The 27180-nt window shown below is 46.9% G+C and overlaps 1 long non-coding RNA gene across 1 annotated transcript in view; it reads right to left on the reverse strand.

Moving 5' to 3' along the window:
• Positions 1-27180, reverse strand: part of LOC138295858 (uncharacterized) — a 112123-nt gene that overhangs the window by 58936 nt on the left and 26007 nt on the right. The gene's annotated exons all lie outside the window — the stretch shown is intronic.

Raw genomic sequence — 27180 nt, forward strand, 5'->3', positions numbered from 1 at the left:
ATGGGGTCTTTGGTTGGCAGTCAGGTTACCCCCTGTTCAAGCAAGGACCCTCACTCTAGTCAGAGTAAAAGAGAATCACCCTCAGCTAACCCCTGCTTACCCCCTTGGTAGCTTGGCACGAGCAGTAGGCTTACCTTCAGAGTGTTAGGTGTAAAGTATTTGTACCAACACACACAGCAACGTAATGAAAACACTACAAAATTACACAACACAGGTTTAGAAAAATAGGAAATATTTACCTAAACAAAACAAGACCAAAATGACAAAAATCCACAATACACAAGCCAAGTTATCACTAAAAATACAAAAAGAGTCTTCATATAATTTTAAACACAACACTAGCGCTGCTAGCGTGAAAATGTACCTGTGCACGTCAAAAATAACCCCGCAAGAGCAGGTGTGACCCAAAAAGGGCTTGTGATGCGTCAATATCACTCACGAGCGAGACCTTGCGTCGTTTCTCCTTCAGTCAAGTCGGTGTGCGTCGTTTCTTCTCTCTGCAGGGGAGCGATGCGTCGATTCTGTCTGCACACTCGGGTCCGGGCAGGCCTTGCGTTGTTTTTACACACCCAGTGGTGTTTGCGTCAGAAATTCAGTTGCACAATGGTCCGAAAAGCCTCCAGGTCAGGGGGGACACCCTGAACCTGGCCTTCCAATCCAGGGTCTGTACCCTTAGATTGCACTGGGGTCAGGGGTGAATCTCTCCCTCCCCTGCCCCTACTCTCAGGGTTCTGCACCCCTCCTCAGGGAGAATACCTCTAGAAATCACACCAGTGGGTGTGATTGGGCAAACCGCCCCCCTTCAGGTCAGGGTTTACCCCCTGCACGTGATTCTCCAGTCCAGGGTCTGTACCCTCAGACTGGACCACTGCCTGGCAACCCAGGACTTCCTGGGGGGCCCACCTACCCCCCACCAGGTCAGAGTTTACCCTCTGAACCAGGTCATCCAACCCAGAGTCACCACCCTGCGGTTGGACCAGTGTCTGACGCACCAGCACTTCCTTGGGAGCACACCTACTCCCCCGCAGGTCAGAGTTTACCCCCTGAACCTGATCATTCAACCCAGAATCACAACCCTGCGGTTGAATCATTGCCTGGCACACCAGGACTTCCTGGGAGGCACACCTACCCCCCACAAGGGACACACCGCCCCCAAGGGCCACACAAGAGTCTGGCTGACACCGGTCTCCTGACCCCTGCCCATCTGGCAGAGCCTGGATTCCCCCAACCCAGAAATGGTCTCACTAAGTTCATTCCTGGGGGGCTCTGCTCTAAGAGCTGACCCCTGGCCCTTCAGTTTCTCCAATGGGGTCCGCAACCCCCTCTCAACCCTCTGTCTGGACTTCTGCACCCCCTCCCTGAGGAGTGGTACTGCCAGACACCATAACTGGTGGGACGCTGGCTACAGCTGCACTCCCCCCACCCATGTTCCCCTGACACCGTGGGGTATCCCTTAACAGATGGCCCTATGGTACAGGCTAGGCTCCCCTCCTGGTGTTCCCTCATGGAACCCTCCAGGACCTGGGACTGGATCTCGGGCACCTTGGGCCTCAGCCCTTCCCCATTCACTCTCCTCTGAGACTGGACATGGGGTCCCTCACCCATCCCACTAAACTAGGACCTACCTGGGACACTACAATCCTTCCCTACCTCACCTGGTTGGGAAATACCTAGGCCACTTTGCTCAGGAGCACCTCCAAATGGCTCTTGAGACTCTATGCTACTCACTCAGAGGTCTGCCTCCAGTGTAAGGTCCCTGGGATCAGAGAACTCACACTCCACCTGGTGTTGGCATAGCTCTGGAAAAAAGGACTAGACATATGCTCTCCAGCAATTACATCACTCAGCCCCTCACATGAATTCACCAATATATCCTTCAACCAACCATTCAGTGACTCAGCCTTGAAAAAGCACCCCACATCACCCTCCTGAGACTGGTGAGACAGCACCTGACTGTCCCTGACACTCAACCCACACTCTTCTGGGATGTCTTCACACTCCAAAACCAGGACTTCTACCTGGGGGAACCCCTTTCCTTGTCACTCTCACCTAGAGTCAGTAGAGTGTCCCTCCCACCAGCAGGAATATGACTCCCCATGCCAGTTCCACAATCCACCTCAGGGACCCTGTGCATCACTGGAGCTACATCATACCCCTGAACCTCCTGGTGTGTGTTAACTCCCTCCTTCAAGTAGGGCACCACATTTTTGGGCATGTGCACTTCTTCAGCAGTACTGGATGCAAGATTTGTGCTGCCACCATCTGAACTGGACTTAGCCCTCATGGCTTCCAGCTTCAGCTCTTCACAGCACAGTGTTTGAGCTGCCAACCTTTCTTTTTCCAGGACTAAGGCTCTCTTCTACTCAGCCATCTCAAGCTCTGCATCTAGCTCTTCCAGGCTCTGGATTCGAGCTAGGAGCCAATCACCTCTTTCTGTTCCCTCCTCAGGGCTACTGCCCTCCTCCTCAGAGAAGTCCTCCTCCTCAGACTCATCGGGTGGTGTTGCCTGACAACGTTTCAACTCATACTTAAACAGGGCTGACTCAAGATCTTCCCTTCAGGATTCCTTATTCACAGCCAGTCCCCTTTCCATGCAGAATGCTTTAAGCTGCCACTTTTTATAGATAAATAGGTGTCAGAAGTTCACTTCCATTCTGCAAAGGTCTTAAATCCAGAGTCCCAAGATATCAACAATATATCCAGGAGGACATCAGAGAACAAAAATCAGAATCACAGACAAGTAGTATGTGGTCACGTAGTGGTCTGAACTCAAAACAGTAGTGTACACTTAATCACTGTATGTCAAGTACAAATTCAAGTCCAATCCCAAACGCTGATCACCAATGTTAGAAATGGGTTATTTGATCAGCAATCAGGTTACCCCCTGTCCAAGCAAGGACCCTCACTCTAGTCAGAGTAAAAGAGAATCACCCTCAGCTAACCCCTGCTTACCCCCTTGGTAGCTTGGCACGACCAGTAGGCTTAACTTCAGAGTGCTAGGTGTAAAGTATTTGTACCAACACACACAGTAACTTAATTAACACACTACTAAATGACACAACACAGGTTTAGAAAAATAGGAAATATGTATCTAAACGAAACAAGACCAAAATGACAAAAATCTACAATACACAAGTCAAGTTATCACTAAACATGCAAAAAGAGTCTTCATGTAATTTTAAACACAACGCTAGCGCTGCTAGCGTGAAAATGTACCTGGTGCACATCAGAAATAACCCCGCACGGGCGGATGTGTGTCACAAAGGGCTTGCGATGCATCAATAACATTCACGAGCAAGACCTTGCGTCGTTTCTCCTTCAGTCGAGTCGGGTGCGTTGTTTCTTCTCTCTGCACGAGAGCGATGCGTCGATTCAGTCTGCACACTCGGGTCCGGGCAGGCCTTGCGTTGTTTTTACACGCCCAGCGGTGTTTTTGCGTCAGAAATTCAGCCGCACAATGGTCCGAAAACCGCGCAGCACAGGTTGCAATCTCAGCAGCCTCCGTCATTGATGCTCTGGGCGTTGATCTTCCGGTCGTGTTTGCAGGCGAGTGTCGATTTTCAGCCACAAAGGCAACGGTGCCTTGATTTTTCAGCCGCAGATCGGAGTTGCATCAAACCTTTTCCCGCACAGCGGTCTGTGCATGGATTTCTCACTCTTGGGCTGCCAGCTTCTCCTTTCAGGGTCCCAGGAACTGGATGGGCACCACTTGGCAGAGTAGGAGTCTCTCCAGAGACTCCAGGTGCTGGCAGAGAGAAGTCTTTGCTGTCCCTGAGATTTAAAACAACAGGGTGCAAGATCTAAATCAAGCCCTTGGAGTTCTTCACAAGAAGAAAGGCAACACAAAGTCCAGTCTTTGTCCTCTAGCACAGACAGAAGCAGCAACCGCAGGATAGCTCCACAAAGCACAATCACAGGCATGGCAACTCTTCTTCCTAAGATCTTCAGCTCTTCTCTAGGCAGCGGTTCCTCTTGATTTCCAGAAGTTTTCTAAAGTCTGTGGTTTTGGGTGCCCTTCTTATACCCATGTTGCCCTTTGAAGTAGGTTTACGTCAAAGAAAGTCTCTCTTGATTGCGAAATCCTGCCTTGCCCAGGCCAGGCCCCAGACACACACCAGGGGGTTTGAGACTGCATTGTGTGAAGGCAGGCACAGCCCTTTCAGGTGTAAGTGACCACTCCTCCCGTCCCTCCTAGCACAGGTGGCTCATCAGGAAATGCAGACTACACCCCAGCTCCCTTTGTGTCACTTTCTAGAGGGAGGTGCAAACAGCCCAACTGTCAAACTGACCCAGACAGGGAATCCACAAACAGGCAGAGGCACGGAAATAGGTTAAGCAGGAAAATGCTCACTTTCTAAAAGTGGCATTTTCAAACACACAATCCTAAAATCAACTTTACTAAAAGAGATATTTTTAAATTGTGAGCTCAGAGATCCCAAACTCCCCATGTCTATCCGCTCCCAAAGGGAATCTACGCTTTAATCATAAAGATAGCCCCCATGTTAACCTATCAGAGGGACAGGCCTTGCAACAGTGAAAAATGAATTTAGCAGTATTTCAGTGTTAGGACATATAAAACACATTACACTATGTCCTACCTTAACCATACACTGCACCCTGCCCCCGGGGCTCCCTAGGGCCTAACCTAAGAATGCCTTACCTGTAAGAAAAGGGAATGTTTAGGCCTAACAAGTGGGTACACTTGCCAAGTCGAATTTACAGTTTAAAACTACACACACACACCGCAGAGGCAGGTCTGAGCCATGTTTACAGAGCTATTAATGTGGGTGGCACAACCAGGGCTGCGGGCCCACTAGTAGCATTTGATTTACAGGCCCTGGGCAAATCCAGTGCACTTTACTAGGGACTTACTAGTAAATCAAATATGCCAATCATGGATAAACCAATTAACCATACAACTTACACAGAGAGCAGATACACTTTAGCACTGGTTAGCAGTGGTAAAGTAATCAGAGTTCAAAAGCCAACAGCAACAGGTCAGAAAAAATAGGAGGCAGGAGGCAAAAAGATGGGGGATGACCCTGAATAAGCAAAAAAGTCCAACACTAACCCTGTAAACTATTTTAAAATACAGTCTGTTTGTGACCAATATAGCAAGCCTGAACAGATTTACTGTCACACTTGTATGTGTTGCCAATTTCTTTGCTAGAGAGTATTTTTTAAAAAAAATTAGACGCTGTCAGTCTCTGATCTTTATGACTCTTTCTCTTATGACACCAGACACTTTCGACTGCCTCACCTTAACCCTTAACTTAAGGAATCCCAGATTATTTTTTCCATTTACAGCCCTGTTGAAATGCCAAGAAAACAATGATGTAATATTTTGTTCATGTAACATTCATGTCTCATGTCCCCTTTGCATTCGAAATAACAGTTACATATGTAGTTTGAATGCTGTCTTCTGGGCCGAGATTCACATCAAAATTGTAGGCCAGTGTTAGGGATGGAGTCTCTAGTTGGCAGTCAGTTTTTACGCTGTCCAAGTAGGGGCCCTCAATCTAGTCAGGGTAAGGGAGATACATAGCTCAGATAACCCCTGCTCACCCCCTTGGTAGCTTGGCACAAGCAGCCAGGCTTATCTCAGAAGCAATGTGTAAAGTATTTGCACAAACACATACAGTAACATAGTGAAAACACCACAAAAGGACTCCACAACAGTTTAGACAAATAGCCAACATATATCTAAATCAAACAAGACCACAACAACGAAATGCCAACATACACAAGTAAAGATATCACGTTATAAAGTTAAAAAAGAGTCAATCCATAAGAATCAATGGATGTGTTGTTTTAGCACAAAGTACCTGGCATGCATCAAAAATAAAGCCACAGGGGCGAGGGTGCATCAGAAAATCAAGCGATAATTTGATTCTTTACTCGCAAGTAAGGCCATGCCTCAATTCTTTCCCCACCGGGTAAGCAATATATCAATTCTTTCCTTGCTGCTAAGGGATGCGTTGATTTCCAGAAAGGCAGCCTCTGGTCCATGTTGTGATGTTGAAGTTTTGACACCCAGGGCCATGCATGGAAATTTCTGACACGCTGTGCGAAAGGTCTGTGTTGAAAGCATGCACTGCGTTGATTCTCTAGCCGAGAGACAGGCACAGTGCTGAATTTTCAGCCGCAGGACGGATGGAGCATCGATCTTTCTGACGTGCACACAGCAGTGTTTGGGTTTTCCACCGCAGGTTACCAGCTCACACTCCAAGGGTCCAGAGACTGGATGTGGCACCAGGTGGCAAGTCAGGGGTCTCAGCAAAAGAGCCCCGGTGCTGGCAGATGAAGTCTTTGATGTACCTGAAACTTCTTAAAAGGAGGCAAGCTCAGTCCAAGCACTTGGAGAAATTTCACAAGCAGGATACACACCAAAGTCCAGTCTGTGTCCTCTCTAAGGCAGAAGCAGCAACTGCAGGCCAACCCAGCAAAGCACACACAGCAAAGGGGCAGTACTCCTCCTCACAGCTCGTCAGCTCTTCTCCTTGGCAGAGGTTCCTCTTGATCCAGAAGTGTTCTAAAGTTGTGGCGTCAGCAGTCCAATGCTTATACTAATTTCTGCATTTTATACTAGGAAAACTTCAAAGGAAAGTCTTTGTAGTGCACAAGACCCTGCCTCTTTCTTGTCCTGCCCCAGCTGCAGTCTAGGGGGTTAGAGACTGTATTGTGTGAAGTCAGGCACAGCCCTTTCAAGTACAGGTGTTAGCTCCTCCCTCCCACTCTGGACCAGGAAGATCCATCAGGATATGCAGGACACAACTCCGCTCCCTTTATGTTACTGTCTAGAGTGAATTCGCAAACAGTCTATCAGTCTGACATAGACGTGGATTCAGCAGCAAAGCAGAGGCACAGAATGGTTAAGCAAGAAAATGTCCACTTTGTAAAAGTGGCATTTATAAACTTACAAACCAAAAAAACTACTTTACCAAAAGATGTCTTTGTAAATTGTGAGCTCAGAGACCCCAAACTCCATACCTTTATCCACTCCCAATGTGAAACTGCTCTTAAAAGGTATTTAAAGGCAATCCCAATGTTAATTTATGGGAGAGATAGGCTATGCAATAGTGAAAAACGAATTTGCCAGTATTTCACTATCAGAACATGTAAAACACATCAGTGCATGTCCTACCTTTTAAATGCACTACACCCTGCCCATGGGGCTACCCAGGGCCTACCTTAAGGGCGCCTTGCATGTACTAAAAAGGAAGGTTTGGGACTGGCAGGATGACATGGCAGTTTAAAACTGTACACACAGACACTGCAAAGTGTGGTGTGCTACATTATTGACAAATTGCTTGTGTTATATAGTATAGATGAGTTGAACGTGCAAGTATCACAGAGAGTGTGGGTTGGTTCCTGGTAGAACAGACTGACATAATAAAAGGGGTATATTGACACAGTACAAACTGACGGATTGAGGCTGCTAGAATATCAGGACCAAATGGTCATGCTTAGGATTATCACTACGACTCGTATAGGGATCACAACATAGGGAATGATACAGATATGACATTAGACGCATATTGCAACACAATCTCCTCCCTCACAGCCTAGTTCCTGCCCAGGGTACTTTGCTGTTGGCAGTTGCCAGTGCAAAAGGGTAGGAGGCACTGTCGGTTCAGGACCAGCACCCGCTTTTTGTGTTATGTTGGTTGATTGTAATTGTGTGTAGAGTTTACCACCAATGCCTCACCTGAGTGTTACCCACTGTGGATTCGGGCGGGTTTCAATTTCACATAGCCGCCCCCTGCTTTCGGGCAGGATAGCAAGGATGTGAAATCCTTAACTTTCTCTCCTGGCCTTTCTGTCACCTTTCTCTCTCCATAAGGACGACGGTGAAACAGCACAATTGGCCCCTACCTATTTCCAACTTGTGGATGCTTACAGCTGAACAAGAAAAAATGCAGTGTGGTACAATTGAAATGCGCTCTCTGCTTCACTCATTACAGATGCTGTTGGCAGTTGACTATCTCAGTGTATGAAGTATCCACTGTCTACTCCTACATGTTACATTGGGAATGAGAGGTGAGGACAGCCTGCCGACATCCTTTTGTTTCCCATGTCAAGTATAACTGTACTGTTGAACTGTTTGTAGCGCCATCAAGGACAAGGGTAAATAAGTCATGGGGAACCCCCTCAGTAAGGAACATTTGGATGCCCAAGAGCCTGCCCTCCGCCCCCAGGGACTCTCCAGCACATCACATAGCTGTTAAACAGGGCCTGCACACATTATTGATCCTTGACAAATGGCATAAATTGACCACCAAAAGACCAGATGTACAGTTACCTAAGACTGGCACCTATGACATCAATAAGTTGTCATACTTGCAGCAAATGCTGATTCTTAAAGGACGAAACATTCGAATATTAAGAGATAGGCGTACAACTAGTGATGTGAAAGAAAAAGTGCATTAAGAGTTGTTGAAATTGAGACAAGGGTTTTATTCTGAGAGAAAGAGGAAAGAAAATTTGGAAGAATGGAGAGAAAAAAATGCTTGAAGTGGTAGGGACATTCCCATCTCTTGCTGTGGCAAGTGCGCCACCACAGGAACAAGATGTACAGGGGATAAAGGAAGAAGAGAAGGAGGACCCACTCATGGAAGAAATATTGATGGGGAGGCTAGGGTATAGCACCGAGAAAGAGGGGTCTGAAAAAGGGTTAAAAAAACAGTGTAGCCTGAGCACTTAGCAGCAGGGACACAGCCTCTTCAGCTGTCCTCAGTTCAGCAGGCGGCAGCCTGTGTCTTGGAACAGCGCTTGGTAAAAGAGGAAGCACCGAGGACAGAACTCGAGGCTGTGACAGACTATCAATTGCTGCAGGAAATTAAAGGGGAAGCAGCTCACTCTGCACGGAAATTGAGCAAGATTAGCAAACAATTACTAGTACAAGCACAAACTGAGGGAAAGGGAGCCAAAGAGCCATTCCTGTTACAATTAAGGTGGAGGCAGGAGGACTCGTCTGGGGATAGTGATAAGAGAATAGAGGAAATAAAGAAGGTGATATGGGAAATCTACGTCTATGCACATCACACACAACACAACATCAACCTCCTAACAAAAGTTTTACAACAAATTTCAACAGGGAGCAGAAGGAACAGGATATCAAATAAACAGTCAAAGGAGAATACATAGTGTGGCTCTCCTGGGCCACAGAAGAAAACGTTTCTAAAATGAGACAGCGCAAAATGTCGTGATATACTGACATATCTCATTGACAAAAGGAAAGCACTTCCAGATATAGAAAGGGATAAAACCAGGGAATACAGAGAAGAAATACTGAACTTAGCACATGCTGAACTACTGGCCCAGGCTACCGAAGTACACCAGAAATACATACAACACACCAAGGGCGCAGGCTCCCTGCCACAGGAGTACAGTTGGGACACTTCCAAATTAAGTTGTATGGATGCAGGTTTGCAGTCCTGGGACAGTGACAAATTGACAGAAAAATTGAACTATGCAGTATTCAAATTGCAAAAGTGGAAACAGTTAATGGAGGGAATAACCACAGCACAGATCCTCAAGGACCTAGAAAAAGGAACAGATTCAGATTTAGTAAAAACTTTTCTCCTAAGAGAAGTACCAACATCATCTACAGGGGAAGAGGGCTCCACACCGTCCTATGTCCATATACCTTGATATAGGAGTGACTTATTTTCATTCACCAAAGACTTCCCCAAACTAAGAGAGGACCCTATAAGTGGTGCACAGAATTAAACAGGCTAGTGTCCATGGGAGTGTTACTTTGGAAAGACCTGGATACATTATTTAATATAATAGTACCAAAAGAACCATGGGAGGGTTGCAAGAAAATGGTGGGTGGCCAACAGAGGAGCCAAATAGGGGAAAAGGGGGTGTACCAGGAGATGAAGTAGAAAAAGCAAGAAAGGAAGTGTTGGAATGTATCAGGGAAAAGGTACCAGAAGAAAAGGTAGATAGGTCAAAAATAATACATACAAAGCAAAATGTAAACAGTTATTATGACTGTCTTCTTCAGGTATACCAACAATGCAGTGGAATGAGAAACTCACTAGGGGAAGCGATGCCAGCATTTGTCACTACCTTTGTATATGGTTTACAACAGCCCATTCAGATGCACTTACAAACATCTTTTGTATGCTGGCAATAGGAACCTATTGGCAAGGCATTAGCAGCAGCCAGGTACTGTGCAGACTATCAAACACATCTGCAAAAGGCAGATGAGAAGAAAACAAAAAGAGACAAGATTAAGTTAATGCTGGCACAAGAGCGGATTTACAGCAATAGCCAGGGTAGGTGGAGAGGTAGATGCTGGGTCTGGGGGCAAAGTGAACAATCATCCTCTCACCTTAAGGGACATTTTTAGAAAGTAAGGAGAACGGGCTAATTCTACAAGCCGTTATGAGATGTGATCACGAAGAAAAAGTGCATGTGCAGGGTCTTCCACAAGAGTTACAAGACGCGGTCCGTAGTGAGGTTTGGGCACAGGGACCTAATGATGTAGGGAGGATATTAGATTGCCCTCCGGTGTGAGTGACACTATACCTGGGAGCATCATTGTCACAGGTGCCGCAATACAATATAGACAAAGAGAGGAACGAGGGCATAGCTCCAGTAATAGAGGATATCTTGAAGAAAGGAATATTGCAGGAGATATGAAACAGCCCCTGCAATACTCCAATCCTCCAAGTGAAGAAGGCCACCACGGGGCCCAATAGGGCCCCAGTGTACAGATTACTCAAGATTTGCGAGAACTCAATAAAGCGGTTATACCATCATTCCCAGTGGTACCAAATCCAGCCACCATCCTATCTAACATTCCAAGTACAGCCACCCATTTCACTGTCCTAGATCTCAGCAATGCCTTCTTTTCCGTGCCCCTCCATAGGGAATTCCAGGGGTTATTCAGTTTTACATTTAAACAGAAAAGACTCACATGGGAAAGGCTCCCCCAGGAGTTTTGTGATAGCCCCTCCATATTTTCTAATGCACTACGAACAGATTTGGCATCCTTGCACTTACCAGGAGGGTCTACGATGGTAAAATACATTGATGATTTATTACTAGCCTCGACATCACGGACGGCGTGCGTTCAAGAGACAGTGGCCCTATTATGTCACCTGGCAAGGAAGGGCCATAAGGTTTCCCCCAAGAAATTACAGTTCTATCAATCCAAAGTGCAATACCTGGGACATGAGCTGTGCCAGGGATCAAGGAGATTGCTGCCAGACAGGATAGCGACTATAACTCAATACCCAAGGCCACAAACACAGAAGGACGTGAGGGCTTTTCTTGGGGTGGCAGGTTATTGCAGGCATTGGATACCACATTTTTCCCTGATTGCACACCCACTCCAGAACCTCACACATAAGGATGTGCCAGACAAAGTACCATGGCCAGAAGACTGTGAGGAGGCTTTCCAAAAGTTGAAGAGGGAGCTATGCGCAGCACCAGTGCTTGGCCTCCCAGATTACACCAAAGAGTTCCACCTATTTTGTCATGAAAAGGGAGGCTGCTCATTAGGAGTACTGGCACAAAAGCACAGCACCTTCTACCGCCCAGTGGCTTATTATTCGGCCACCCCAGACCCAGTAGTGGCGAGTCTTCCACCATGCCTGAGGGCGGCAGCAGCAGCCGCTCTAGCAGTAGAACAATCAGAGAATATTGTCCTGGCACACAAATTAGTGCTGCATGTCCCGCATGCAGTTGACACATTATTGACTACCACTAAGATTCATCACCTAACAAATGCTCAACTCTCACGATACGAGCTGACCCTGTTGGCACCACACATAATGATTAAAAGATGCACCACATGGAATACCTACTGCCTTCTGCCTACGGAACATGACCATGATAACCCCTCCATAGAGAACTCCTTCCACGACTGTAGGAAAGTACCATCTTGCTTGGCATGTTACCCCCATTTTTCACTGTATATATGTTGTTTTAGTTGTATGTGTCACTGGGACCCTGGTAACCCAGGGCCCCAGTGCTCATAAGTGTGCCTGAATGTGTTACCTGTGTAGTGACTAACTGTCTCACTGAGGCTCTGCTAATCAGAACCTCAGTGGTTATGCTCTCTCATTTCTTGCCAAATTGTCACTGACAGGCTAGTGACCATTTTTACCAATTTACATTGGCTTACTGGAACACCCTTATAATTCCCTAGTATATGGTACTGAGGTACCCAGGGTATTGGGGTTCCAGGAGATCCCTATGGGCTGCAGCATTTCTTTTGCCACCCATAGGGAGCTCTGACAATTCTTACACAGGCCTGCCACTGCAGCCTGAGTGAAATAACGTCCACGTTATTTCACAGCCATTTTACACTGCACTTAAGTAACTTATAAGTCACCTATATGTCTAACCTTTACCTGGTAAAGGTTAGGTGCAAAGTTACTTAGTGTGAGGGCACCCTGGCACTAGCCAAGGTACCCCCACATTGTTCAGAGCCAATTCACTGAACTTTGTGAGTGCGGGGACACCATTACACGCGTGCACTACATATAGGTCACTACCTATATGTAGCTTCACCATGGTAACTCCGAATATGGCCATGTAACATGTCTATGATCATGGAATTGCCCCCTCTATGCCATCCTGGCATTGTTGGTACAATTCCATGATCCCAGTGGTCTGTAGCACAGACCCTGGTACTGCCAGACTGCCCTTCCTGGGGTTTCACTGCAGCTGCTGCTGCTGCCAACCCCTCAGACAGGCAGCTGCCCTCCTGGGGTCCAGCCAGGCCTGGCCCAGGATGGCAGAACAAAGAACTTCCTCTGAGAGAGGGTGTGACACCCTCTCCCTTTGGAAAATGGTGTGAAGGCAGGGGAGGAGTAGCCTCCCCCAGCCTCTGGAAATGCTTTGTTGGGCACAGATGTGCCCAATTCTGCATAAGCCAGTCTACACCGGTTCAGGGACCCCTTAGCCCCTGCTCTGGTGCGAAACTGGACAAAGGAAAGGGGAGTGACCACTCCCCTGACCTGCACCTCCCCTGGGAGGTGTCCAGAGCTCCTCCAGTGTGCTCCAGACCTCTGCCATCTTGGAAACAGAGGTGCTGCTGGCACACTGGACTGCTCTGAGGGGCCAGTGCCACCAGGTGACGTCAGAGACTCCTGCTGATAGGCTCCTTCAGGTGTTAGTAGCCTTTCCTCTCTCCTAGGTAGCCAAACCCTCTTTTCTGGCTATTTAGGGTCTCTGTCTCTGGGGAAACTTTAGATAACGAATGCATGAGCTCAGCCGAGTTCCTCTGCATCTCCCTCTTCACCTTCTGATAAGGAATAGACCGCTGACCGCGCTGGAAGCCTGCAAACCTGCAACATAGTAGCAAAGACGACTACTGCAACTCTGTAACGCTGATCCTGCCGCCTTCTCGACTGTTTTCCTGCTTGTGCATGCTGTGGGGGTAGTCTGCCTCCTCTCTGCACCAGAAGCTCCGAAGAAATCTCCCGTGGGTCGACGGAATCTTCCCCCTGCAACCGCAGGCACCAAAAAGCTGCATTACCGGTCCCTTGGGTCTCCTCTCAGCATGACGAGCGAGGTCCCTCGAATCCAGCGACACCGTCCAAGTGACCCCCACAGTCCAGTGACTCTTCAGCCCAAGTTTGGTGGAGGTAAGTCCTTGCCTCACCTCGCTGGGCTGCATTGCTGGGAACCGCAACTTTGCAAGCTACTCCGGCCCCTGTGCACTTCCGGCGGAAATCCTTCGTGCACAGCCAAGCCTGGATCCACGGCACTCTAACCTGCATTGCACGACTTTCTAAGTTGGTCTCCGGCGACGTGGGACTCCTTTGTGCAACTTCGGCGAGCACCGTTTCACTCATCCTTGTAGTGCCTGTTTCTGGCACTTCTCCGGGTGCTACCTGCTTCAGTGAGGGCTCTTTGTCTTGCTCGACGTCCCCTCTCTCTGCAGGTCCAATTTGCGACCTCCTGGTCCCTCCTGGGCCCCAGCAGCGTCCAAAAACGCCAAACGCACGATTTGCGTGTAGCAAGGCTTGTTGGCGTCCATCCGGCGGGAAAACACTTCTGCACGACTCTCCAAGGCGTGGGGGATCCATCCTCCAAAGGGGAAGTCTCTAGCCCTTATCGTTCCTGCAGTATTCACAGTTCTTCAGCCTAGTAAGAGCTTCTTTGCACCAACCGCTGGCATTTCTTGGGCATCTGCCCATCTCCGAGCTGCTTGTGACTTTTGGACTTGGTCCCCTTGTTCCACAGGTACCCTCAGTCAGGAATCCATCGTTGTTGCATTGCTGATTTGTGTTATCCTTGCATTTTCCCTCTAACACGACTATTTTGTCCTTAGGGGAACTTTAGTGCACTTTGCACTCACTTTTCAGGGTCTTGGGGAGGGTTATTTTTCTAACTCTCACTATTTTCTAATAGTCCCAGCGACCCTCTACAAGGTCACATAGGTTTGGGGTCCATTCGTGGTTCGCATTCCACTTCTGGAGTATATGGTTTGTGTTGCCCCTATCCCTATGTTTCCCCATTGCATCCTATTGTAACTATACATTGTTTGCACTGTTTTCTAAGACTATACTGCATATTTTTGCTATTGTGTATATATATCTTGTGTATATTTCCTATCCTCTCACTGAGGGTACACTCTAAGATACTTTGGCATATTGTCATAAAAATAAAGTACCTTTATTTTTAGTATAACTGTGTATTGTGTTTTCTTATGATATTGTGCATATGACACTAAGTGGTACTGTAGTAGCTTCACACGTCTCCTAGTTCAGCCTAAGCTGCTCTGCTAAGCTACCATTATCTATCAGCCTAAGCTGCTAGACACCCTATACACTAATAAGGGATAACTGGGCCTGGTGCAAGGTGCAAGTACCCGTTGGTACTCACTACAAGCCAGTCCAGCCTCCTACATTGGTTGTGCAGTGGTGGGATAAGTGCTTGAGACTACTTACCACTCTTGTCATTGTACTTTTCATAAGAGAAAAATATACAAAACAAGGTCAGTGTATAAACACATAGCCAAAAAGTTTAGCATTTCCTCTTTTCACTCTTTTCAAAGTGCTGAAAAGTACTTCTAAACTTTCAAAAAGTTCTTAAAAGTTTAAAAAGTTTTTTTTCTGTCTTTCCAAAAAGTTCTGAAAACTTTTTTCTCTTTTTCTATCACTTCAACTCTCTCTAAAAAATGTCTGGCACAGGAAAAAATGTTGAACTGTCCAAACTTGCTTATGATCACCTTAGCTGGAAAGGAGCAAGGAGTCTCTGCATAGAGAGAGGTTTGAGTGTAGGGAAGAATCCTTCCTTAGAACTGTTAATTAATATGCTTAGAGTACAGGATAAGGCCATAAGTGCCCAATCTATAGAAAAAGTAGCTAATGGTTCTCAATCTGATCCAGGGACTCCCCCAGGAAAAGGTTCAGGAAAGAAACTTCTCAGCCTGCCCATTACTAGACAGTCTAGCATAGTTGGTACAGAGGTTGAATCACACCATACTAATGGTGTGCTCTCACATTATACTGGTAGCCAAGCTGTTAGGGTGCCCTCTGTAAGGGACAGGTCTCCTTCTGTTCATTCCCATCATACCTCTGTATCTAGAAATGTCCCTCCCACCCACCCTGATGACAGATTGTTAGAAAGGGAGCTCAATACATTGAGAGTGGAACAAACCAGACTGAAGCTCAAGAAGCAACAGCTGGATTTGGATAGACAGTCTTTAGAAGTAGAGAGGGAAAGACAGAAGTTGGGTTTAGAAACCCATGGTGGCAGCAGCAGTATTCCCCATAGTCATCCTGCAAAAGAGCATGATTCCAGGAATCTGCACAAGATAGTTCCCCCTTATAAGGAGGGGGATGACATTAACAAGTGGTTTGCTGCACTTGAGAGGGCCTGTGTTGTACAGGATGTCCCTCAAAAGCAGTGGGCTGCTATCCTATGGCTATCATTTACTGGAAAAGGTAGGGATAGGCTCCTTACTGTAAAAGAAAATGATGCTTATAATTTCCAAGTTCTTAAGAATGCACTCCTGGATGGTTATGGCTTAACCACTGAACAGTACAGGATAAAGTTCAGAGATACCAAAAAGGAGTCTTCACAAGACTGGGTTGATTTCATTGACCAGGCAGTGAAGGCCTTGGAGGGGTGGTTACATGGCAGTAAAGTTACTGATTATGACATCCTGTATAACTTGATCCTGAGAGAGCATATTCTTAATAATTGTGTGTCTGATTTGTTGCACCAGTACTTGGTGGACTCTGATCTGACCTCTCCCCAAGAATTGGGAAAGAAGGCAGACAAATGGGTCAGAACAAGAGTGAACAGAAAAGTTCATACAGGGGGTGACAAAGATGGCAACAAAAAGAAGGATGGTAAGTCTTCTGACAAGGGTGGGGACAAATCTAAAAATGAGTCTTCATCAGGCCCACAAAAACACTCTGGTGGGGGTGGTGGGTCCAAATCCTCCTTTAATCAGAACAAGGAAAAGAAACCATGGTGCTATTTATGTAAAATAAAAGGCCATTGGACAACAGATCCCAGTTGTCCAAAGAAAGGCACCACAGCTCCTACCACTACAACCCCTACTGCTACACCTAGTGTCCCTACTAATAGCAGTGGTGGTGGGAGCAAACCTACTAATAGCCAATCCAAGGGAGTAGCTGGGCTCACTTTTGGTAATTTAGTTGGGGTTGGTCTGATTAGGGAGACCACAGAGGCTACTTTAGTCTCTGAAGGGGCTATTGATTTAGCCACTTTGGTTGCTTGCCCCCATAACTTGGAGAAGTACAAGCAACTAACCCTAATAAATGGTGTTGAGATCCAGGCCTACAGGGACACAGGTGCCAGTGTCACAATGGTGATTGAGAAACTGGTGCACCCTGAACAACACATACTTGGACACCAGTACCAAGTAACCGATGCTCACAACATAACACAAAGCCACCCCATGGCTGTTGTAAATCTCAACCGGGGGGGGGGTAACTGGTCCAAAGAAAGTTGTGGTAGCTTCAGATTTACCTGTAGACTGTCTATTAGGGAATGATTTGGAGACATCAGCTTGGTCAGATGTGGAGTTGGAGGCCCATGCAGCAATGCTGGGCATCCCAGGGCATATTTTTGCTTTGACAAGGGCTCAGGCCAAAAAGCAAAAAGGACAGGGAAGCTTGGATCCTGGAACAATGGACCAAGTGCTCCCTAAAGCTAGGGCTAGTAGAAGCAAACCACTTCCTACTATCCCTCCCTCTACAGTGGATTCTACTTCTGAGGAAGAAGAATTCCCTCCCTGCGCAGAACCTACACCAGAGGAGCTGGAAGCAGACACTGCTGAGCTTTTGGGTGAAGGGGGGCCTGCCAGAGAGGAGCTGAGTGTGGCACAGCAAACCTGTCCCACATTAGAGGGTCTCAGACAGCAAGCTGTCAAACAGGCTAATGGGGATGTCAGTGACTCTCACAGAGTTTACTGGGAGGACAACCTCTTGTACACTGAGCATAGGGATCCTAAACCTGGAGCTGCCAGGAGATTAGTGATTCCTCAGGAGTACAGAAAGTTCCTCCTAACACTGGCACATGACATTCCCCTAGCTGGGCACCTGGGTCAAATGAAAACTTGGGACAGATTGGTTCCATTGTTTCATTGGCCTAGGATGTCTGAGGACACAAAGGAATTTTGTAAGTCCTGTGAAACCTGTCAAGCCAGTGGCAAGACAGGTGGCACTCCAAAGGCACCCCTTATCCCACTGCCTGTGGTTGGGGTTCCCTTTGAAAGGGTAGGGGTTGACATAGTTGGCCCCCTTGACCCTCCTACTGCTTCAGGCAATAGGTTTATCTTGGTGGTAGTGGACCATGCCACAAGATATCCTGAAGCTATTCCTTTAAGGACCACTACAGCTCCTGCAGTGGCAAAGGCCCTCCTGGGAATATTTTCCAGGGTGGGCTTCCCAAAGGAAGTAGTATCAGACAGGGGAAGCAATTTCATGTCGGCATACTTAAAGGCCATGTGGAAGGAGTGTGGTGTAACTTACAAGTTCACAACACCCTATCATCCACAAACAAATGGACTGGTGGAGAGATTTAATAAAACTCTCAAAGGCATGATTATGGGACTCCCTGAAAAACTCCGCAGGAGATGGGATATCCTTCTACCATGCCTCCTTTTTGCCTACAGGGAGGTACCCCAGAAAGGAGTGGGCTTCAGTCCCTTTGAACTTCTTTTTGGACACCCTGTTAGGGGTCCACTCACACTTGTAAAGGAGGGTTGGGAACAACCTTTAAAAGCTCCTAAACAGGATATTGTGGATTATGTACTTGGCCTCAGATCAAGGATGGCTGAGTACATGAAAAAGGCCAGTAAAAACCTTCAGGCCAGCCAAGAGCTCCAGAAGCAATGGCATGATCAGAAGGCTGTTTTGGTTCAGTACCAACCAGGGCAGAAAGTGTGGGTCTTGGAGCCTGTGGCCCCAAGAGCACTCCAAGATAAATGGAGTGGACCCCACACAATTGTTGAAAAGAAGGGTGAAGTCACCTACTTGGTTGACTTAGGCACTGCCAGGAGTCCCCTTAGGGTGCTCCATGTCAACCGCCTGAAACCCTACTATGACAGGGCTGATCTCACCCTGCTCATGGCAACAGATGAGGGACAGGAAGAAGACAGTGATCCTCTACCTGATCTCTTCTCTTCCACAGAACAAGATGCTCTTGTGGAAGGTGTAGTTTTGGCTGATTGTCTTACTGCTGAGCAGAAAGATAATTGCATAAATCTCCTAGGACAATTTTCAGAACTCTTCTCTACTGTGCCAGGCACCACTTCTTGGTGTGAGCACACTATAGATACTGGAGACAGTTTACCTGTCAAAAGTAAGATCTATAGGCAGCCTGACCATGTCAGGGACTGCATAAAGCAAGAAGTTCAGAAAATGTTGGAACTAGGAGTGGTTGAGCACTCTGACAGTCCATGGGCTTCTCCTGTGGTACTTGTACCAAAACCCAATTCTAAAGATGGAAAGAAGGAAATGAGGTTTTGTGTAGACTATAGAGGTCTCAACTTGGTAACCAAAACTGATGCTCACCCTATACCCAGGGCAGATGAGCTTATAGATACACTGGCATCTGCCAAGTATCTAAGCACTTTTGATTTGACTGCAGGGTATTGGCAGATCAAATTGTCAGAAGATGCTAAACCTAAGACTGCATTTTCTACCATTGGAGGACATTACCAGTTTACTGTAATGCCTTTTGGTTTGAAAAATGCACCTGCTACTTTTCAGAGGTTGGTGAACACAGTCCTGCAAGGGCTGGAAGCTTTCAGTGCAGCATATTTGGACGATATAGCTGTCTTTAGCTCCAGCTGGGATGATCACCTGGTCCACCTTTGGAAAGTTTTGGAGGCCCTGCAAAAGGCAGGCCTCACTATCAAGGCTTCAAAGTGCCAGATAGGGCAGGGTAAGGTGGTTTATCTGGGACACCTTGTTGGTGGGGAACAGATTGCACCACTTCAGGGGAAAATCCAAACTATTATTGATTGGGTTCCCCCTACCACTCAGACTCAGGTGAGAGCCTTCCTAGGCCTCACTGGGTATTACAGGAGGTCCATTAAGAACTATGGCTCCATTGCAGCCCCTCTTAATGACCTCACATCCAAGAAAATGCCTAAAAAGGTATTATGGACAGCAAGCTGTCAGAAAGCTTTTGAGGAGCTGAAGCAGGCCATGTGCTCTGCACCTGTCCTGAAAAGCCCTTGTTACTCTAAAAAATTCTATGTCCAAACTGATGCATCTGAATTAGGAGTAGGGGCAGTCCTATCACAACTTAATTCTGAGGGCCAGGATCAACCTGTTGCTTTTATTAGTAGGAGGTTGACCCCTAGAGAAAAGCGTTGGTCTGCCATTGAGAGGGAGGCCTTTGCTGTGGTCTGGGCTCTGAAGAAGTTGAGGCCATACCTGTTTGGCACTCACTTCATTGTTCAGACAGACCACAAACCTCTACTTTGGCTAAAACAAATGAAAGGTGAAAATCCTAAATTGTTGAGGTGGTCCATATCCCTACAGGGAATGGACTATACAGTGGAACATAGACCTGGGAGTAGCCACTCCAATGCAGATGGACTCTCCATATATTTCCACTTAGACAATGAAGACTCATCAGGTAATGGCTAGTCTTATTGTCCTTCGTTTGGGGGGGGGTTGTGTAGGAAAGTACCATCTTGCCTGGCATGTTACCCCCATTTTTCACTGTATATATGTTGTTTTAGTTGTATGTGTCACTGGGACCCTGGTAACCCAGGGCCCCAGTGCTCATAAGTGTGCCTGAATGTGTTACCTGTGTAGTGACTAACTGTCTCACTGAGGCTCTGCTAATCAGAACCTCAGTGGTTATGCTCTCTCATTTCTTGCCAAATTGTCACTGACAGGCTAGTGACCATTTTTACCAATTTACATTGGCTTACTGGAACACCCTTATAATTCCCTAGTATATGGTACTGAGGTACCCAGGGTATTGGGGTTCCAGGAGATCCCTATGGGCTGCAGCATTTCTTTTGCCACCCATAGGGAGCTCTGACAATTCTTACACAGGCCTGCCACTGCAGCCTGAGTGAAATAACGTCCACGTTATTTCACAGCCATTTTACACTGCACTTAAGTAACTTATAAGTCACCTATATGTCTAACCTTTACCTGGTAAAGGTTAGGTGCAAAGTTACTTAGTGTGAGGGCACCCTGGCACTAGCCAAGGTACCCCCACATTGTTCAGAGCCAATTCACTGAACTTTGTGAGTGCGGGGACACCATTACACGCGTGCACTACATATAGGTCACTACCTATATGTAGCTTCACCATGGTAACTCCGAATATGGCCATGTAACATGTCTATGATCATGGAATTGCCCCCTCTATGCCATCCTGGCATTGTTGGTACAATTCCATGATCCCAGTGGTCTGTAGCACAGACCCTGGTACTGCCAGACTGCCCTTCCTGGGGTTTCACTGCAGCTGCTGCTGCTGCCAACCCCTCAGACAGGCAGCTGCCCTCCTGGGGTCCAGCCAGGCCTGGCCCAGGATGGCAGAACAAAGAACTTCCTCTGAGAGAGGGTGTGACACCCTCTCCCTTTGGAAAATGGTGTGAAGGCAGGGGAGGAGTAGCCTCCCCCAGCCTCTGGAAATGCTTTGTTGGGCACAGATGTGCCCAATTCTGCATAAGCCAGTCTACACCGGTTCAGGGACCCCTTAGCCCCTGCTCTGGCGCGAAACTGGACAAAGGAAAGGGGAGTGACCACTCCCCTGACCTGCACCTCCCCTGGGAGGTGTCCAGAGCTCCTCCAGTGTGCTCCAGACCTCTGCCATCTTGGAAACAGAGGTGCTGCTGGCACACTGGACTGCTCTGAGTGGCCAGTGCCACCAGGTGACGTCAGAGACTCCTGCTGATAGGCTCCTTCAGGTGTTAGTAGCCTTTCCTCTCTCCTAGGTAGCCAAACCCTCTTTTCTGGCTATTTAGGGTCTCTGTCTCTGGGGAAACTTTAGATAACGAATGCATGAGCTCAGCCGAGTTCCTCTGCATCTCCCTCTTCACCTTCTGATAAGGAATCGACCGCTGACCGCGCTGGAAGCCTGCAAACCTGCAACATAGCAGCAAAGACGACTACTGCAACTCTGTAACGCTGATCCTGCCGCCTTCTCGACTGTTTTCCTGCTTGTGCATGCTGTGGGGGTAGTCTGCCTCCTCTCTGCACCAGAAGCTCTGAAGAAATCTCCCGTGGGTCGACGGAATCTTCCCCCTGCAACCACAGGCACCAAAAAGCTGCATTACCAGTCCCTTGGGTCTCCTCTCAGCACGACGAGCGAGGTCCCTCGAATCCAGCGATACCGTCCAAGTGACCCCCACAGTCCAGTGACTCTTCAGCCCAAGTTTGGTGGAGGTAAGTCCTTGCCTCACCTCGCTGGGCTGCATTGCTGGGAACCGCGACTTTGCAAGCTACTCCGGCCCCTGTGCACTTCCGGCGGAAATCCTTCGTGCACAGCCAAGCCTGGGTCCACGGCACTCTAACCTGCATTGCACGACTTTCTAAGTTGGTCTCCGGCGACGTGGGACTCCTTTGTGCAACTTCGGCGAGCACCGTTTCACGCATCCTCGTAGTGCCTGTTTCTGGCACTTCTCCGGGTGCTACCTGCTTCAGTGAGGGCTCTTTGTCTTGCTCGACGTCCCCTCTCTCTGCAGGTCCAATTTGCGACCTCCTGGTCCCTCCTGGGCCCCAGCAGCGTCCAAAAACGCCAAACGCACGATTTGCGTGTAGCAAGGCTTGTTGGCGTCCATCCGGCGGGAAAACACTTCTGCACGACTCTCCAAGGCGTGGGGGATCCATCCTCCAAAGGGGAAGTCTCTAGCCCTTGTCGTTCCTGCAGTATTCACAGTTCTTCAGCCTAGTAAGAGCTTCTTTGCACCAACCGCTGGCATTTCTTGGGCATCTGCCCATCTCCGAGCTGCTTGTGACTTTTGGACTTGGTCCCCTTGTTCCACAGGTACCCTCAGTCAGGAATCCATCGTTGTTGCATTGCTGATTTGTGTTTTCCTTGCATTTTCCCTCTAACACGACTATTTTGTCCTTAGGGGAACTTTAGTGCACTTTGCACTCACTTTTCAGGGTCTTGGGGAGGGTTATTTTTCTAACTCTCACTATTTTCTAATAGTCCCAGCGACCCTCTACAAGGTCACATAGGTTTGGGGTCCATTCGTGGTTCGCATTCAACTTCTGGAGTATATGGTTTGTGTTGCCCCTATCCCTATGTTTCCCCATTGCATCCTATTGTAACTATACATTGTTTGCACTGTTTTCTAAGACTATACTGCATATTTTTGCTATTGTGTATATATATCTTGTGTATATTTCCTATCCTCTCACTGAGGGCACACTCTAAGATACTTTGGCATATTGTCATAAAAATAAAGTACCTTTATTTTTAGTATAACTGTGTATTGTGTTTTCTTATGATATTGTGCATATGACACTAAGTGGTACTGTAGTAGCTTCACACGTCTCCTAGTTCAGCCTAAGCTGCTCTGCTAAGCTACCATTATCTATCAGCCTAAGCTGCTAGACACCCTATACACTAATAAGGGATAACTGGGCCTGGTGCAAGGTGCAAGTACCCCTTGGTACTCACTACAAGCCAGTCCAGCCTCCTACAACGACTGCATGATAGTGGTCAACAGACACATAAAGGTGAGGCCAGACTTCAGATACACCCTGTTCCCAAATGCCGAGTGTGATTTGTTTGTCGATGAGTCATGCATTAGGGACCACACAGGGACGCTACAGGCTGCCTATGCGGTAGGGACAGCCAAAAGGTTACTAAAAGGAGGAAGGTTAGCCGCAGCAAAAAGTGCCCAGGCAGAAGAATTAATAGCACTTACAAGAGCATGCAAGTTGGCCGAAGGAAGGTCGACAAACATTTACACAGACAGCCAATATGCTTTTGGCGTCACGCATTACTTTGGCCAGTTGTGGGCAATGAGGGGATTCCTCACCTCGGCTGGCCACCATATACAACATGCATCGATTGCTGATTTGTTGTAACCTCTACCAAAACTATTGTAATTGTAAAATGTACAGCTCACACCTCAGCTGGGGATTACATTTCCATGGGGAACACACTCGTTGACAAAAAAGCATAAAGAATAGAACTAAGTGGCAGTGACTACAAAATGGTACAGGTCACACCTGCCCCACCGGTTAAGGAAGAAAGCACATATTTTGATCCAAAAAGTGTTCGACAACAGGCTGGGGAGTCAGAATTAGAAGAATGGAAGAGTGGAGGTTGCAGAGAAGATAAAGAGGGAATTAGGGTTGCCCCAAATGGTAAGATATGGTTTCCATCCATGTTACTTCCCTCTATGGCATGCCTTTTCCATGGCCCCTCACATGTGGGGAGGGATGGGATGATACAACTGTTTTCCCAGTGTTGGTTTAATACCAAATTTCAACAATTTGCAGAACATTATGTAAGACATCACTATCTGTGCACAGTATAGCACTGGAAAAGGTACACCAACTGCTCCAGGCCACTTCCCTCCACCACACGGACCCTTTGAGAGTTTTCAAATGGACTTTATTGAAATGCCCCCCCGCATAGAAATTCTGATACGTCCTGGTAATAGTCTGCATGTTCAGCAAGTGGACGGAAGCACACCCCACCAAGAATTGTGATGCACAGACAGTTGCTAAATGCCTTTTAAAAGAGCTGATACCGCACTTTGGGATACCAACTCTTTTAAGTTCTGACAACGGACCGGGATTAATTTCACATGTTATTCAGGGCCTTTCTAAAAGGTTAAGAATAACACAGAAGTTACACTGTGTGAACTATCCATCTGCAGCAGGAGCTGTTGAGAGGAAAAATGGGGCACTAAATACCAAAATAGGAAAGATATGTGCCGCAACTGAACTATCTTGGATTGATGCACTGCAGCTGACGTTGCTTGCTATGAGAAGCACCCCCGACAGGGTTACAAAATGTAATCCCCATGAGGTGGTATTTCGGCGTCCATGCACATACCAGGCCACATGTCAGTCACGCCACTGGCAGTCACTAATGATCTATTGCTACAATTTTGCAGAAAAATAACAGAGACTTTATGTTATCTCCACCGCCAGGTGCTGCAGGCCTTGCCAGAAAAAGAAACACCACAAGATCACAGACTGCAGCTAGGAAACGGGGTGTGGGAGAAGGCCCACACCAGACGCCACTGCCTGTAACCAAGGTGGAAGGGGTCATACCAAGTACTACTAATAACAGCCATAGCGGTCAAGTGTGAGGTGCTGATACCCTGGACCCACAGCTCACACACAAAGAAGGCCGCCAGACCAACGGGTCTCCAACAACCTCCTGCGGTGCCCATGAAAGTTTCACCACCACCGCAGAGGTATAACCTTCGGTCGACCAGCCGCACAAGACAACACTGACAGGACTGCTCATGCTGCACCCCATACACAATCAAGGAGGTGCAAGTGGGTCCTGCAGTGACTCTTCATAGGACTGCTCGTGCTGCACACCTTGGAAGAGAAAGGGTGCAAGCAGGTCCTGCCTACATCCATCTATAGAGTACGTTGATTGGTGTCAAGTGCTAGTAACCTCTGACACTACTCTGTTAGGTACCAGCGAGGGAACAGAAAGATCAAGAACTAAATAAAAAAAGAACAGACTATGATATTATTTCATCAATAATGAACATCATGCTTGAAAGAAAGAAGAAAGGAAGTAGCCTGTGGTATTGACTGCCATTTGTAACCCAGTTCCAGGAATAATAGTGACAATAATATTGATAATATGTACAAAAGAAATATATTTACCATTTTTAGATCAGGGACATTATATAAACAAAAGTGAACGGGGTTTGTGAACAAGTCAAAGGAAAGGGACACAACCATGATGGAAAAGGTAGGGAACGAATATAATGGGAGAATGAAGAAACCTACGCCGATAACGCATTTGTACAAATGGTTATGTTATATAAAGAACTTACAAAAGTCTTGGATTGCTATATATGCACCCACCTACTCTCTACTACCCAATGGATGCAAATTACACACATATCTCACTTAGCCAATACGTTTCATGCAATATGGTGAGCAATATATTGGAAAAGAAGACAAAGAAGAAAGTATAAAGTAGGATTAGAAAAGGAAGCAAAAAGATGTGGTAAAAGAGAAAGTGGAAAACAAGAGCAGGAAAATAGAAGAGTGTGTGATAAATTGGTCCCTTGACCGGGAGAGGAGGAACTCCTTTCCGCATTTAACGAAGTGAGGAACGAGGGATATGTACAAGGCGAGACTTCCGCAGAGGTGAAAATACCATCTCTCCAAATAAATGAGAAAAAAAAAGCACCATGGTGCATTCGATGCCGCACTGGCAGTGCCCTAGTGAAAAATTTGTGTAGTGAAGTATGCACAGCTCTAAAGTCGGTGACATGTCCGAGCACAGGTTGTCTTACAACACTAACATAGATGTGGGGGTCAGCGTATGCTCCAAATACTCCAATTTAAACAAAATACGAGATGGCCCCAAAGGTTTGTCAGTAGGCCTCTCAGCACCATGAGGCATATTTTTTGTGTGTGGAACATCTGCATACTTTAAACTGCCTGCAGGGTGGTGAGGTAGCTGCTACCCAGCGTTTGTATTACCTTGCATTCTACATGTGGCATTCTCGCAAAAGATGGTGGTGTATGTCACATGATCCACAAAGAATGCTGCGTAAATATTCCAGACGACAGCAGTAATATAAGAAAGGCAATAGGAGAGGTGAAGAAGGTAGAAAAGGAGGCAAAGGAAGTGTCAGACTTAACAGATGTAGGAGGAATACTGGGGGCAATTGCTGCATGGTTCTGTGGTTGGGGATCATGGCTGATAGAAGTGCTGGTGATGGGGATAGTGGCGCTAATAACATTGTGTATGGTGATAAGGGTTTGTCCCTCCTTCCTGACATTACTTATAAATAATGTCTGTCGCAGAGATACTGCGCACCACTGCCAAGTGGGCAGTGAGGATAATGTCAGGGGTGGCAACCATGTCGAAATGGCACCCATCCACCTAAAATTTAGGTTGTCATTGAGTATCAGAGGGTGGAATGTGGAATCACATTTTCCTGGGACCCATTGTGGGCCTACTGGGCCCTGTGATACCAATGACAACTAGGCCTGTTTCTGTTGAACAACTTATAACCTATCATGAACTGTGCTTTTGATATGTTTTGATGTAGCTTGTAATGCATTATATTGCAAGGCTTGCTATTTCAACAGCCATCATGAGTTATAATTGCATGCTAGCTGAAGCAATCTTCCTTCTAGAAAGTACCATCCTGTGCACTTATTGTTCCTATTTTTGTTTTTAGATGTATCACAAGATATTAGACACGTAGGACATATTATGCAAGTTCCTTGTCTGTGATTTATTATCCATCTATGGTGCGTTATGAAGAATTAATGATAAACAACTTTAGTAATCTTGCAGAAATTATTATACATCAATGTCAAGAACCAATGAAATGTACAACTTTGTTTGTGGTTTAATAGTATAAAAGATCATGTATTACTTACTTATTCAGACTGTTTGAGCTTGATCTCTTAGGCTGCTCAGTCTCCGTGTGTACGCAATAAACCACTTTACTTTTCTAAGGAGCAGGCTGGTGATTGGTTTTTATACAGACCGGGCTGAGCTGATTTCGCTTCTACAAGACGT

This window comes from Pleurodeles waltl, chromosome 1_2 (assembly GCF_031143425.1).
Source record: "Pleurodeles waltl isolate 20211129_DDA chromosome 1_2, aPleWal1.hap1.20221129, whole genome shotgun sequence".
Classification (NCBI taxonomy): domain Eukaryota; kingdom Metazoa; phylum Chordata; class Amphibia; order Caudata; family Salamandridae; genus Pleurodeles; species Pleurodeles waltl.